The sequence below is a fragment of the Marmota marmota genome, unplaced genomic scaffold (assembly GCF_001458135.2).
Source record: "Marmota marmota marmota unplaced genomic scaffold, marMar, whole genome shotgun sequence".
Taxonomy (NCBI): domain Eukaryota; kingdom Metazoa; phylum Chordata; class Mammalia; order Rodentia; family Sciuridae; genus Marmota; species Marmota marmota.
In genome coordinates, this window is record NW_025999880.1 from 13,462,015 (window position 1) to 13,475,111 (window position 13,097).

At 44.5% G+C, this 13,097-nt stretch overlaps 1 protein-coding gene across 1 annotated transcript in view; it reads left to right on the forward strand.

Annotated features, from left to right (window-relative positions):
* The first annotated feature begins 8,011 nt into the window (after window positions 1–8,011).
* Window positions 8,012–13,097, forward strand: part of Cbx1 (chromobox 1) — a 19,092-nt gene continuing 14,006 nt past the window's right edge. Inside the window, exon 1 of the mRNA XM_015495534.2 lies at window positions 8,012–8,243. The gene's annotated coding sequence lies outside the window, so the exon portion shown is untranslated. The remainder of the gene's footprint in view (window positions 8,244–13,097) is intronic.

Here is a 13,097-nt window from a genome sequence, read left to right on the forward strand (position 1 = left end):
GACCCTGCCCACGCCCCCTCACCTGAGAGCAGCACCAGCTCCCCACAGCGACACCGCTAGCACCCCACCATATAGCCCGAGTCACCGCTTCTCCTTCCGGGTGAGTCGCCGGTGCCGCGGTGCACGACGGGAGACGACTCTCGACGCGCCAATCACGGGTACCCAGGACGCCCCGCCCCTGCAGGCCCGGGCTCTCAGTGGCTACCTGCTCCCAGGACGAGGTTACGCCCAGCCTAGTCCGGGGACTGGAGTTGGCGGCCTCTCAACTCAGCTGCAGGGCGGGCGCGGGCACAGTGTGAGAGGTAACGAATGGGTACTGACAACCAATCCGGAGCCTCGTCCCGCCCACCGCCGTCAAGTACAGCCAATCAATGTTCAAGAAGCATCCCGGGTCCCCGGGAGCTGAGACGTTCTCGCTGGTGTCACTGTGGTTCCAGTTGTGTAAAGGGCAGTTTGTGGTATGGGAGGTTCAGGGGAGAAAACACCCATATTTCTGTAGCCTCGCTAAATTCCGAGAGAGCCCAGCTTGGACCCCATAACCTGCAGTTCCCCAGTGGAGCTATCAAGGGAATTCCCACTCTGATTCCGAAAGCCACAGATTAACCCGAAAACTGAAGTTGAAAGGGCCCAGCACCTCTCAGTGACTCGCAGAAACTGTGATAGCAAACCTGACCCCAAGATGGCGACTGATTCCCGGAATAATCACCAAAGAAGGAAGATAGTTATTATGTAAAGTGGGTGTAACCAGGTCAAGGGAGGAACTAGGACCCCTGGCTGACCGCAAAAATTTGCTTTTGTAAGTCGCTTGCTTGCTTGGCAGTAAACTGCTAGGACAAGAGAGAGATGCCACCTACACCGACCGAGCTTTGCGGTTTTTCCCTTTCTAACCCCAGCCCTGACATGGATTGGGGGCCGCCCTCCTTTACTGTGGAGCGAGCCCCGGCCGGTAATAAAGGCTTCCCATTGGAATACTGCTGACCCTGTGTAGACTATTTTATTATTAAGGGGATTTACTGGCGGGATATAACATTCTGGAGGCCCAGCAAGATCCCATTACTCCCACGGTTCGCAGCCCAGATTGCCTAAGAGATGTGCCTTAGCCTCTCTCCGTTTTGAAAAAGTCCCTAACCACCCCCGGACCCCCGAACTTCGACCGTCTGTTTCTCTGTCCGGTGAGTTAACTCGGTTGAGGACAAGATCAGACTGGACACAGTCGCTCACACCAAGTCCCGGGACAGGACAGACGTCGCTCCTGTCCCACTGGGGGCCTCCCAGTGTGGCCTAATCTGTTCTGTGTCTATCTGGTCATCTGTTGTGTGTGCGTCTGGGCCCTTTTTGGTCTCCTAACCGGGGTTCTCTCTCAGGCCTTTTTCCTGTACCGGACATCATGGGACAAGGAAACTCTACAGGAAACAACACATGTACCCGTTTAACCTGTTTCTTAAATAATTTTCAGGATTTCCAAAGGAGGACAACTGACTATGGAACCTCAATAGATGGTTTCAACTTGAGAAAGTTCTGTGAGATTGACTGGCCCTTCTTTGATGTGGGATGGGCCTTCGGAAAGTTCCATAAACCTAACCTTAGCCATGGGGGGTTCCAGCGGTCATATTTCGTATTTCGAAAACCCGGCCACCCCGACCAAATTCCATACATTCAAGTCTGGATTGATATTCTGAGAAACTCCGATGGCTAAAAAGGTGTTTTCCTGATGACAGAGCCCATTCCAGAAGGTGCAGAACTATATTAGTCACTAAGCCTAAACCTGCGCCCGGTAAATCAGACTCCCCTCCTGTCCTCCCAGCAGCAGATGAAGAAGAACCTCATCCAACCGCCCCTCCTCCGCCCTACCCAGACCAGACTCCCCAATATGACCAGGGGGCCATTGGACCCTTCTCACACCCGAACCAGAACCCCTTACTTACACTGGTCCTGTCCTGGTGCCCTTGCTCCCCTTACAAATGCTAAAGTCCATGTTTCCAACAGCACAAAGGACGTACACCCCTTCCAACCCAAAGATCTGGTGTATATACATTAAAAGGCTGCCTACCACTTCTCTGGAGCTAAGGTGGACGGGACCATGGACCATGATCCTGACAACTCCCACAGCAGTAAAAGTAGCCGGGAAGACAGCCTGGATCCACTGGACACACCTCAAGCCAGCACCTGCTCCCGACCCCACCAAGGAAAGGGCAGACAAATGGACCATTCATCAGACCAACAACCCTTTAAAGCTAAGACTTATTCAGGATTCATAATATTTTCCCTAGCTGCCTTAGTTCCCCTTACAATAGCTGCTACACCTGCTTGCCCCAATGACTGCGGGACTAGGGGGAAAACTAAAACACCTAGAAGTTTTGTTAGTTATGGAACTGTCCATTCCTCATGCTATCAGTCAGCCTCTAAGTGTTCTTATGGGGGAAGTGTTTACTGGACCGGAAAGGCTAAACAACCCACCACCAGGGTGACCTGCCCTTGGGGAAATTATTGGAAAGATTCAAGTTATCAACCCATTCAGTTCTGTTGAAATTATTATTCTACTGGGTTGATATCTGACGGGGGAGGAGTCCAGGACCAAGCCAAAAACACTCTACTAGCTACCGGGATCACTCAGTGGCTACATGCCATTCTCAATCCCACCTTTAAATCCCGAAAGCCAAACTTGTCGATTTTCTTAAGAACCCCTTCCTGAAAGGGTAGTCACCTCAGCTCACCTGGTATTAAATCTCACCAGCAGCCCCTTAGCATTAGGTTGTTGGATGTGCCTAAAACCTGGATTTTCCACTACCCTAGCAGTCGCTGTAAATTTCACAGATAATCCTCTCAACTGCTCTAGCCAAGTAAAGAACACTGGGCCAAAAATTTCGGGAGTAGAACTGTTTCAGCCAGCATCAATTTGTCTGATATCAAATGGCACTACAGAGGTAGGAAAAATCCCTGGGTTGGGCTACAACCAGTCCTTACTATGGATCCAGCCTACTAACAACATATGCTGCTTAAAAACCCAAAATGTCTCCCTCCTTTGCAGCACTACTATATATAATTGTTTACCCCCAAGTGGAAAGGGACATGTATCCCAGTTCTCTTATTCCCAGCTGTAGACCTCATCCCTGGAGATGAAGAAATAGAGATACCCCTAATTGGAAAGACAAGGGCCAGAACAAAAAGGGCTGTCCAGATTATGCCCCACATAGCCACTCCAGGCATATCTGCTGGTCTAGCTATGGGCATGCAGGAGTCACCACCTCTCTAGTGTCATTTAAAAGTCTTTCTCCACAGCTTGTAAGTGACATGGAACAAGTGACTGAATCCATTCTCACTCTCCAAACCCAGTTAGATTCTTTAGCAGGAGTGGTTCTCCAAAACAGAGGAGGACTAGAGTTACTCAAGGCAGAACAGGGTGGATTATGTATATTTCTCCAAGAGGAGTGCTGTTTTTATGTAAATCAATCAGTGTTGTTAGAGATGAGATAAAGGCCCTTCAGGAAGACATCGGAGACACAAAGAACAACTTGAGTCTCAAGGGTCCAGGTGGCCTTTTTCTTGTGGAATCTGGCAGATGCTCTGTCCATTCCTGTCCCCCTTAATTGTCATAATTGCCTTCATAACCATAGCCCCCTGTGTTTTTTTTTTAATTTTTAATTTCTTAATATTTATTTTTTAGTTTTCGGCAGACACAACATCTTTGTATGTGGTGCTGAGGATCGAACCCGGGCCGCGCGCATGCCAGGCGAGCGCGCTACCGCTTGAGCCACATCCCCAGCCCCCAAAAAAATTTTTTAAAGTTTTAAAATAAATTCACTAAATAATTTGAATATAAAATAGGTTTCAAAAACAGGGTGGTATTCTATCTCTAACTTATTTTTTTTTTTTTAGTATCTCCTTGGTTTAATTTTATTTCCTTATGAATTTTTCCCTTTTTTTTAATATTTATTTTTCAGTTTTCGGCAGACACAACATCTTTCTTTGTATGTGGTGCTGAGGATCGAACCCGGGACGCACGCATGCCAGGCGAGCGCACTACCGCTTGAGCCACATCCCCAGCCCTCTAGCTTATTTATTTTGAGATGGAGTCACACTATGTTGCTTAGATTGGTCTCAAATTCCTGAAGTCTTCTTGCTTAGGCCTCCTGGCCTCCTGAGCAGCTGGGGCTATAGGGGCACACCATCATACCCTGCATATTAGCTTTTTTGTTGTTGGGTTTTTTTGTTTTTGTTTTTGTTTTTTTGGGGGTGGTGGTGCTGGGGATTGAACCCAGGGCATTGTGCATGCAAGGCAAACACTGGAACAACTGACTTAAATCCCCAGCCCCCTAGCTTATTTTTCAAACAGTAATTTCTAACTTTTGACAATGGAGCTAATCCTTAGCACACCTGAAATGCTAGCAAATGACACAGTTACAGGTTGAACATCTCTAATCCAAAATTCTAAACTCTGAAATGTTCCAAATCCAAAGTCGTGAGGTGCAAGGTGGTGGGGGGTGGGGGGGGCAATGTGATGCCATAGATAGAAAATTCCATACCTGAGTCCAGGCACAGTGGTGAATGTGTATAATTCCAGTGACTCAGGAGGCGGAAGCAGGAGCATCACAGGTTTGAGGCCAACCTCAGCAATTTAGTGAGACCCTGTCTCCAAATAAAAAACAAAAAGGACTGGAGAAGTAGCTGAGGAGTAAAGTCCCCCTGGGTTTAATCCCCATACCAAAAGAAGAAAAAAGAAAAGAAAATTCCATACCTGAACTCATAAGACAGATTGCAAAGTTGCAGGCAAAATGCAGACACATTAAAAATATTGTATAAAATACCTTCTGGCTATTTTATTCATTTATTAATGTGTCCAAGATATATATTAACATAATTTCATGGTATTGCCCGGTGCTGCTTGCCTGTAATCCCAGCAGCTGGGGAGGCTGAGTCTGAGGATTGTGAGTTCAAAGCCAACTCAGCAAACTTGAAGTACTAAGCAACTCACTGAGACCCAACTCAGTAAGTCCCTATCTCTAAATTAAAAAAAAAAAAAAAGAAAGAAAAATACAAAATAGGGCTGGGGATATGACTCAGTGGTTCAGTGACCCTGAGTTCAATCCCAGTACTAAAATAATAATAACAATAATAATAATAATAATAATAATAATAATAATTATTATTATTATTTGGGTCCCATCCTCAAGATATTATGTATATACAAATATTTCAAACTTCAAAATACTTCTCATCCCAAGCAGTTTTGGTGTGTGTGTGTGTGTGTGTGTGTGTGTGTGTGTATGTATTACTGAAGACTGATCCCAAGGCACTCTATCAGTGAACTACATCCTTGGCTTGTGTTCCATCTGTCTCAGCCTCCTGAGTTACTGGTATTACAGGCACGTGCTTTGGTGCCTGATCTTGTCTCAAAAATTTCTGATAAGGGATACTCAAATTGTACCTCTCCAGCACTGATCTCTTCACACAAGAAAACAAAATCAGTCAGGGATATGGGTGCATTATTTGATAAATGCACATTTTAATTAGAGTCCAGATAGTACTAGGAAGTCACCTTGAGAATCAGAAAAGACCAGAAGAAGGAGAGGGAAGAGACACCTCTTGACTGTATTTGCCTTTGAAAAGATAGTACTTGTTAACATCAAAGGAATAATTCTTTAACAATAGAATTTAAAGTAGTAGTCAAAATGAAACAAAGAATTTCAAACACTGCTGGGAAAGTGTTTTAAGTTCAGTACTTTTCCTGTGCTTAAAGCAACATCTCAGAAGTAGCAGTCTTTGGTACTTAAAATAATTACCATTTCCTGAGTGTCAACTGATGTGCCATTCCCTTTCCTGAGTGTCAACTGATAATGCCATTCTCTTTATCCAACATTGCTGTTAATTCCACAGAAATGTTTAAAGAGCCAGTCATGAGGACGCATGACTGTGATTTCAGTAACTTCGGAGACTGAGGCAGGAGAATCACAAATTTGAAGCCAGCTTCAGCAACTGAGACCACCCTGTCTCAAAATAATTAAGAAAAAAAAAAGGACTGGGGATGTAGTTTAGTAGTAAAGCACCCCTGGGTTTAATCCCCAGTACCACCAAAAAAGGATGGAAGGAAGGAAGGAAGGAAGGGAGGGAGGGAGGGAGGAGAGAGGAAAAGAAAGGAACTGTTTTTGTGCTTGGTAGCTGTACCTGTAATCCCAGCGATTGGGGAAGCTGAGACAGATGTACTGCAAATTTCAGGCCAGTCTCAGCAAATTGGAGAGACTTTAAGCAACTTAGACTCCATCTCAAACTAAAAGGAGCTGCTGAGTGCGGGTGGCACATTTCTGTAATCCCAGACGCTTGGGAGGCTGAGGTATGGAGTATGGCAGTTTCAAAGTCAGCTTCAGCAATTTAGCAAGACCCTGTCTCAAAATAAAAAGAATTGGGGATGTGGCTCAGTGATTAAGCGCCCCATGGTTCAATCCCTGGAGCCAATAAATAAATAAATAAAAATCATGTTTTTCAGATTTTTTTTTTTAATATTTATTTTTCAGTTTTCAGGCGGACACAACATCTTTGTATGTGGTGCTGAGGATCAAACCCTGGCCGCACGCATGCCAGGCAAGCACGCTACCGCTTGAGCCACATCCCCAGCCCCGTTTTTTATGGAGACTGAGCTTCAGAATATTTAAGCAACTTGTCCAAGGCAAATAGTAGAGATAGTTGAATCTAGTTCAGCCTAATTCTTTTTTTTTTTTTTTAGTTTTCGGGGGATACAACATCTTTGTTTGTATGTGGTGCTGAGGATCGAACCTGGGCCCACACGCATGCCAGGCGAGCGCGCTACCCTTTGAGTCACATCCCCAGCCCAGCCTAATTCTTAAGTCCTGTTCTTTTTGCTACATCATCCTTTTCCCCTTCCCTACCTTACTTATGACTTTAGAAATTGATGTAACAGATGCATTTCCTGTGGGCATGAGCAATGTTACTTTACATATTATTGAACAAGATTATTATGACTGAGTTGCAGTTACCCTTAAAAAGAAAAGAAACTCTGCGAGTCAGAATAATTTAAGATATCACTATTCTGATGGGAAAAGAACTAAACCCATTTAATCTCAAACAATATTCAACATGGTGTGAAATATGATATATCAAGAACTATGTAATGTTTTGAACAGCCAACAATAAAAAATAAAAAAAAAAGGGCTGGGGATGTGGCTCAAGCGGTAGCGCACTCGCCTGGCATGCGTGCGTCCCGGGTTCGATCCTCAGCACCACATACAAACTAAGATGTTGTGTCATACAAAGATGTTGTGTCCGCTGATAACTAAAAAAATAAAATAAAATAAATAAATATTAAAAAAAAAAGAACTGTGGTGCTTTTTTAAAAAAAATAAAAAAATTAAAAAAAAAAATTCAACATGGATATTGCTTTTTGTTGTTTGTTTTCGTACCAGAGATTGAACCCAGGGCGCTTAACTACTGAGCTACATCCCAGTCCTTTTTATTTTGAGACAGGTCTAAGTTGCTTAGGGCCTGGCTAAATTGCTGAGGCTGGCCTGGAATTTTAAGATCCTCTAGCCTCAAACTTCCTAGTCGCTGGGATTACAGGGGTGCGCCACCACACTAGGCTTTCCCCCGCCCAATTCTTTGTCTTGGGAGACCTAGGAGTGTAAGTATTCTCGATGTTGAGGAGTAGGAGTTTTGGATGTTTTAATGAGGCAGAGATTGAGGATTACAGAGATTACTGGAGATTCAGAGAGGCGGTGAGTTGATAAAACTCTGGTAAGGAACGTTTTAAAATCCAAAAATGTAAAAATGTCGAAGATGTGAACTACAGAACTGTTCAGAAGGGGATTGCTTTTCGGACCAAGCATCAGGTACTCGCTTGTAACGTCACGTGTTCTAGTTTTCTGGGCAGCAACGTTCTAAACGAATCACTCGTGTTTGTAGTTTAAAAACTCAAACTCCCTACCATCTTCGCACGCGGCGCGCACGGCACCACGGTACTTGTAGTCTAGGACAGACTCTAAGTCCCATGGTGCCTTGCGGCGGGTCGTCGCGCCTGCGCGTTGCGGGCGGCGGGCAGCGAAGAGTGCGAGGCTCTTTTGTTCGGCTGAGGGGAGGGCTGTTGGCTGGGGCCTGCTGTACACTGCTACAGCTAGGGGCTCAACTGTGGCCACCCCGCTTGTTGCTTTACTGGGCGCCACTCCCCCGGCTGGCCCGACGCGACGCGCCAGTAGCGCGACACCGATTCCTCCCGGACTCTTGGGCGCTGCTCTGAGGTAAAGGGCCCTCCGGAGGAGGGGGGAGGGGGCGCGGCGGTGGCGGAGCCCTGTATGTGGGGCCGCGCTCGGGCTGCGAAGTGTTGGAGCTCGGAGCGCGCCGGAACCCAGTGCCCTGTGGTCCTTCCCGCGCGCGGGGCTCTCCGCCTGGCGCTGAGGGGTCTAGTGCCAGCTGCGTGATGGATGGAGAGGGCGGGGTGGTGAATCCTGAGCAAGAGATTGAAGCGGTCCCGGGTGGGCCGAGCATTGGGGCTTGTGGGGGGCTGTCGCTCTTTGGAGTCGGGGTAGACCGAGACAATGCTTCTTGAGTTGGGTGGGCGACCCCGGGGTTGGGCTAGAGTGGAAACACTTCAGGAAACTGGGAAGGAGACAGGCTTGATGCTTTGGAGTGAGTGGCTAGGGCTTCCTGACCGACGTTTAGAAATGTAACCTGAGGGTATCGGATCGGGTGGAGACTGCCCGAGGAATTTTGTTTGCTGGGCTACTGAGAAGTAACTTCGAGTAAATTGGGCGAGGGGGCTGGGCAGCCCAAGATGTGCTAATGGGGGAGGGGGTCTGTTGAATAAATTGATGAGGGCGAGGGTCAGATATTTGTCCTCTCTTTAGTGGGAGGGAAGCCCTTAGGTAAGTAAGCCAGTAAGGTGTGGAAGAAAAAGGGAGAAAATGATCCGCCCTTGTTTTTTTTTTTTCCTTCTGGGTTCTTACAGTGGGGAGGCTGTAAGAATAGTCTGTGGAGAAACGATGGAACCCTCTTTCTTTACTTTCCCAGTTTTTTCTTTGTTTTGGTACCGGGGATTAAACTCAGGGGCACTCAACCACTGAGCCACATCCCCAGCCCTATTTTGTATTTTATTTAGAATTACTTAGCACCTCGCCACCGCTGAGGCTGGCTTTAAACTTGAGATCCTCCTGCCTCGGCCTCCCGACTCCTGGAACTAAAGCTGTGTGCCACCGCCCCAGCCCCCAGATTTTTTTCAAGTCCAAGTGTAGCTCTTGAGTTAATTCACAATTAGTTCCATACATTTTTAGCTGGAATTGTTACTGGTCTCACAAAAGGTAGTAAAATTACAAAATGCATAGATGAATTAATAGTTAAGGAACACAGGGAGATTGTGAATTTGGTAGGCAAAAAGGGGAATGTAAGTTTGTCAGTTTTACACAGGGGCACTTAACCACTGAGTTACATCCCTATTCCTGTTTTCTTTTTTTTTTTTTTTTTTTGTGTGTGTGTGTGTGTGTGTGGTGCTTGTGCATTCGAGGCAAACACTCTACCAACTGAGCTATATCCCATGCCCTGTCTGTATTTTATTTTGAGACAGGGTCTCCCTGAGTTGCTTAGGGCCTCACTAAATTACTAAGGCTGCCTTTGAACTTGCCATCCTCCTGCCTCAGCCTTCTGAGCCACTGGGATTACAGGCACACCACCACATCCACTGTTTGTTTTCTTTCTTTTTTTTTTTTTAAAGTCAACCTGATTGTTAGAAATTTTTTTAATATGGAGGGAGGGCATTATTTTACCTGTTTTCCAGAGCTTCACATGAAGATTTTTTTACAGATCGGTGTTCGGTGTTGTATTTAAACATGTATTGGTTTAACTCAGTTGGTGGAATTTACCCTAAAAAATTAACCTCTACACCTCTCTCTACCCAGCGGAAAGACATCCTCAAGTGCTTTGGGCACGTGCGTAAACCCAGCAAGTGGGAAACTAAGGCAGAAGGATCACAAGTTCAAAGCCAGCCTTAGTAACTCAGTGAGACCCTGTCTCAAAAAAAACATGGGCTAGAGATGTGACTCAGTGGTTAAGCATCCCTGGGTTCAATCCCTGGTACTTAAAAAATATCCTCGAGTATGTTAAAGAATCATGTCAGCAGTTTGGAATAATTCTAAAAGGTAAAGGATTTTGAAATAGATGTGTGAATACAGTGGAGAAATTAATTGCTTTGTTCTTCCCTAGGTGACTTCTAGACATTTATATGGAAAGTGATATAATTGAAAAACACCTGTATTGGTACAAGTTTCACCTTAACAAAGCTTCAGGGCAGCAGAAGATCTTAAGTCATTTCAGGTTTTCCCTGGGGTGACATTTTTCTTCCTAGCTCTAGTAGCCTAAATTGGTTTTTATCGAACATGTAAATAATGTGTAGTCTAGTGTTTCTAGCAAACAACCCAGCGCCCCCTCCCCCCCATACTGGGGTTTGAACCCAAGAGCTTTTTATCCTGAGCTATATCCCCAATCTTTTTTATTTTGTAACAGGGTCTCACTAAGTTGCTTAGGTCTTGCTAAATTACTGAGGCTGGCCTCAAACTTGTGATCCTCCTGCCTCAACCTCTCAAGTCACTGGGATTATAGGCATGTGCCCATCCCTAGCAGTCTGGTTTTTAATGTTTTTGCCCTGGTATTAAATACAAAAAAGATATGCAAACTGCAATTGACCATTTTAATTTAGATCCCAAGTTCTGGGCTTCTAATAGTAAGCTGTATAGCTTGAATATTTTGTTTTAAAAGTGTCTTGAGATGGAGATGTTAACTCAGTGGTCAATCCCTTGCCTAGTGTGTACAAGGCTCTGAGTTTCATTCCACATCACTCCAAAAAACAAAAAGTTATCTTAAAATCTTTTTGTAGTCCTTCCTGGCTATCATGCATGCTAGCCATGCTCTCTAGCATTTAACTTTACCTACAGCCCAAATGGTTTCTCAATTTTGGAAAGTCTGTTGGTTTTTTTTTTTTTCCCCCATCTTCTCCCTTGATAGTGGTGTTTGGAATTGAATTCAGAGCCTATGTCCTCTACCACTGAGCTACACCCCCAGTTTCTTTGAAAAATATTTATCATTCTTTACATAAAGTGAATAGTAAGGATTTCCCAAGAGCAGCGTCTATTGAAAAATTGAATTGCCTTTCCAAGGTTAAGTGGAGAAATTAGTCATATATGGACAGAATTCAGATCCTGTCATTGTTTGAATTGCCTAACGCTTTCAATCTTTCTGGTTTTTAATGTTTGATTTTACCACCAGAAGAGGGCAACCTAATACATCTGTGAAATAAAGCCTTTCTCTCTAATAACACCTGGAGGGCCTAATAGAACTATTTGAGAGGTTTTGGTTGGGAGTTGGATTTTGTTACCTGTGAATGCTTTGCTCTCTACTTTTAGTTCAACATAATCATATATTTTTATTTATTTATTTATTTATTTATGGTGCCGACATTGAACCTTTACCACAGAGTTATGTCCTCAGCTCTTTTTATATTTTTATTTTGAGACAGGATCTATGCCGAGTTGCTCAGGCTGGCCTTGAACTAGCAATCCTGCCTTAGCCTCCTGTGTCGCTGTTTTTTTTTTGTTGTTGCTGTTGTTGTATTTTTGTGGTGCAGGCTAGGCAAGTGTTTTACCACTGATCTACACCTCAGCCCTAATTCCCCCCCTTTTTGGGAGGGGTTGTGAACTATTTATTAAAACAAAAGGCCTACAGATTCTTTTCTTCTTAGACACACCCGCAGTTTAACCATGGTACCCAGTGGTCTTGGTGTGTTGACCTTGGATTCAAAAGCCCCAGAAGTGGTGCAGTCCCTTACAGTCCTAATCTTCAGTCACTTCAGGTCATCATGGAGCTTGTTATCAAGACCATTGGCCAGAGCCTGACTGAAAGTTCCATCTTTTATGTCCTTTTGTCTGTTCAAGAACTAGTCTGGGATCTTGTACTATTTGGTAATTTTACTTTTAAGTGACAAATAAATGTATATATTTATGGGATACAGTGTGTGTGCGCGTTTCTTTTCGTGGTTTTGCTTTTGAAGTACTGTAGACTAAGCCCAGGGGGAGACGTAACATTTAAGCTGGGTCTTGAAGAAAGGGTAGAATTTTGACTGTTGGTCCTGGACAGAGGTATACTTTGTATATGTGTGTGTGATTGTGTGTATTAGAATGTGAGTTAATGGGAATAGAACCCATGCACGCTGCCTACTTAACTGCATTCCTAGCTGTCACTACCCTGCTTTGGTTTTAGTTTTGGGTTTTGGTGGGCTTTTTGTTGTTGTTCTGGGGTGGGGGTGGGGTTGTTAACAGGGTCTCACTGTTTCCCAGACTGGCCTTCTGTAATCCTTCTGCCTCCATCTCCTGAGGATCTGGAATTACAGGCATGTATCACTGCACCTGGGTAAGGGCACACCACTTCTTTTTTTTAAGAGAGAGAGAATTTTTAAATATTTATTTATTTATTTTAGTTTTTAGTGGACACAATATCTTTATTTAATTTTTATGTGGTGCTGAGGATCGAACCTAGCACCCTGAGCGTGCCAGGTGAGTGCGCTACTGCTTGAGCCACATCCCCAGCCCAGAGCACACCACTTCTTAATAGGCAGTACAAAGCCATGCATGGACAAAACATGCAGTATGTGTTCAGGTTATGATAAGTAGTCTTCTGTTTTGACAGGAGTTAAATCTTGTGAAGAAAGTGTAGTTAATCTGGAACAGCTGGACCCAAAGGGTATTGGATGTTACCTGAGGAGTTGGACCTTTGTTTTAAGGGGACATCTCATAGAAAGATTTTAGCCTACCCCCTTCCCATGAAGCCTACTTTAGCCCACACTGGTTTGTAACATCCCATTGCTTTTGTTTACAGCAGTTTGTTAGGCCAAATTTCCCTCCTTCAGTTTACCTTTTCAAATGCTGGTAGAGCCAGGCTTCAGTTCCTGCTTTTTAAATCTTCCTTAGTTACCTTACTCAGTTCTTCCTCCAACCTCTTGTGATGCTTGCTTTTGTGTCTACATATTATTGATTATATTTCTTTGGCTAATTAATACATGGTACTTTTTCTTGTCATTTCTTTCTTTCTTTCTTTTTTTTTTTTTTTTTTTT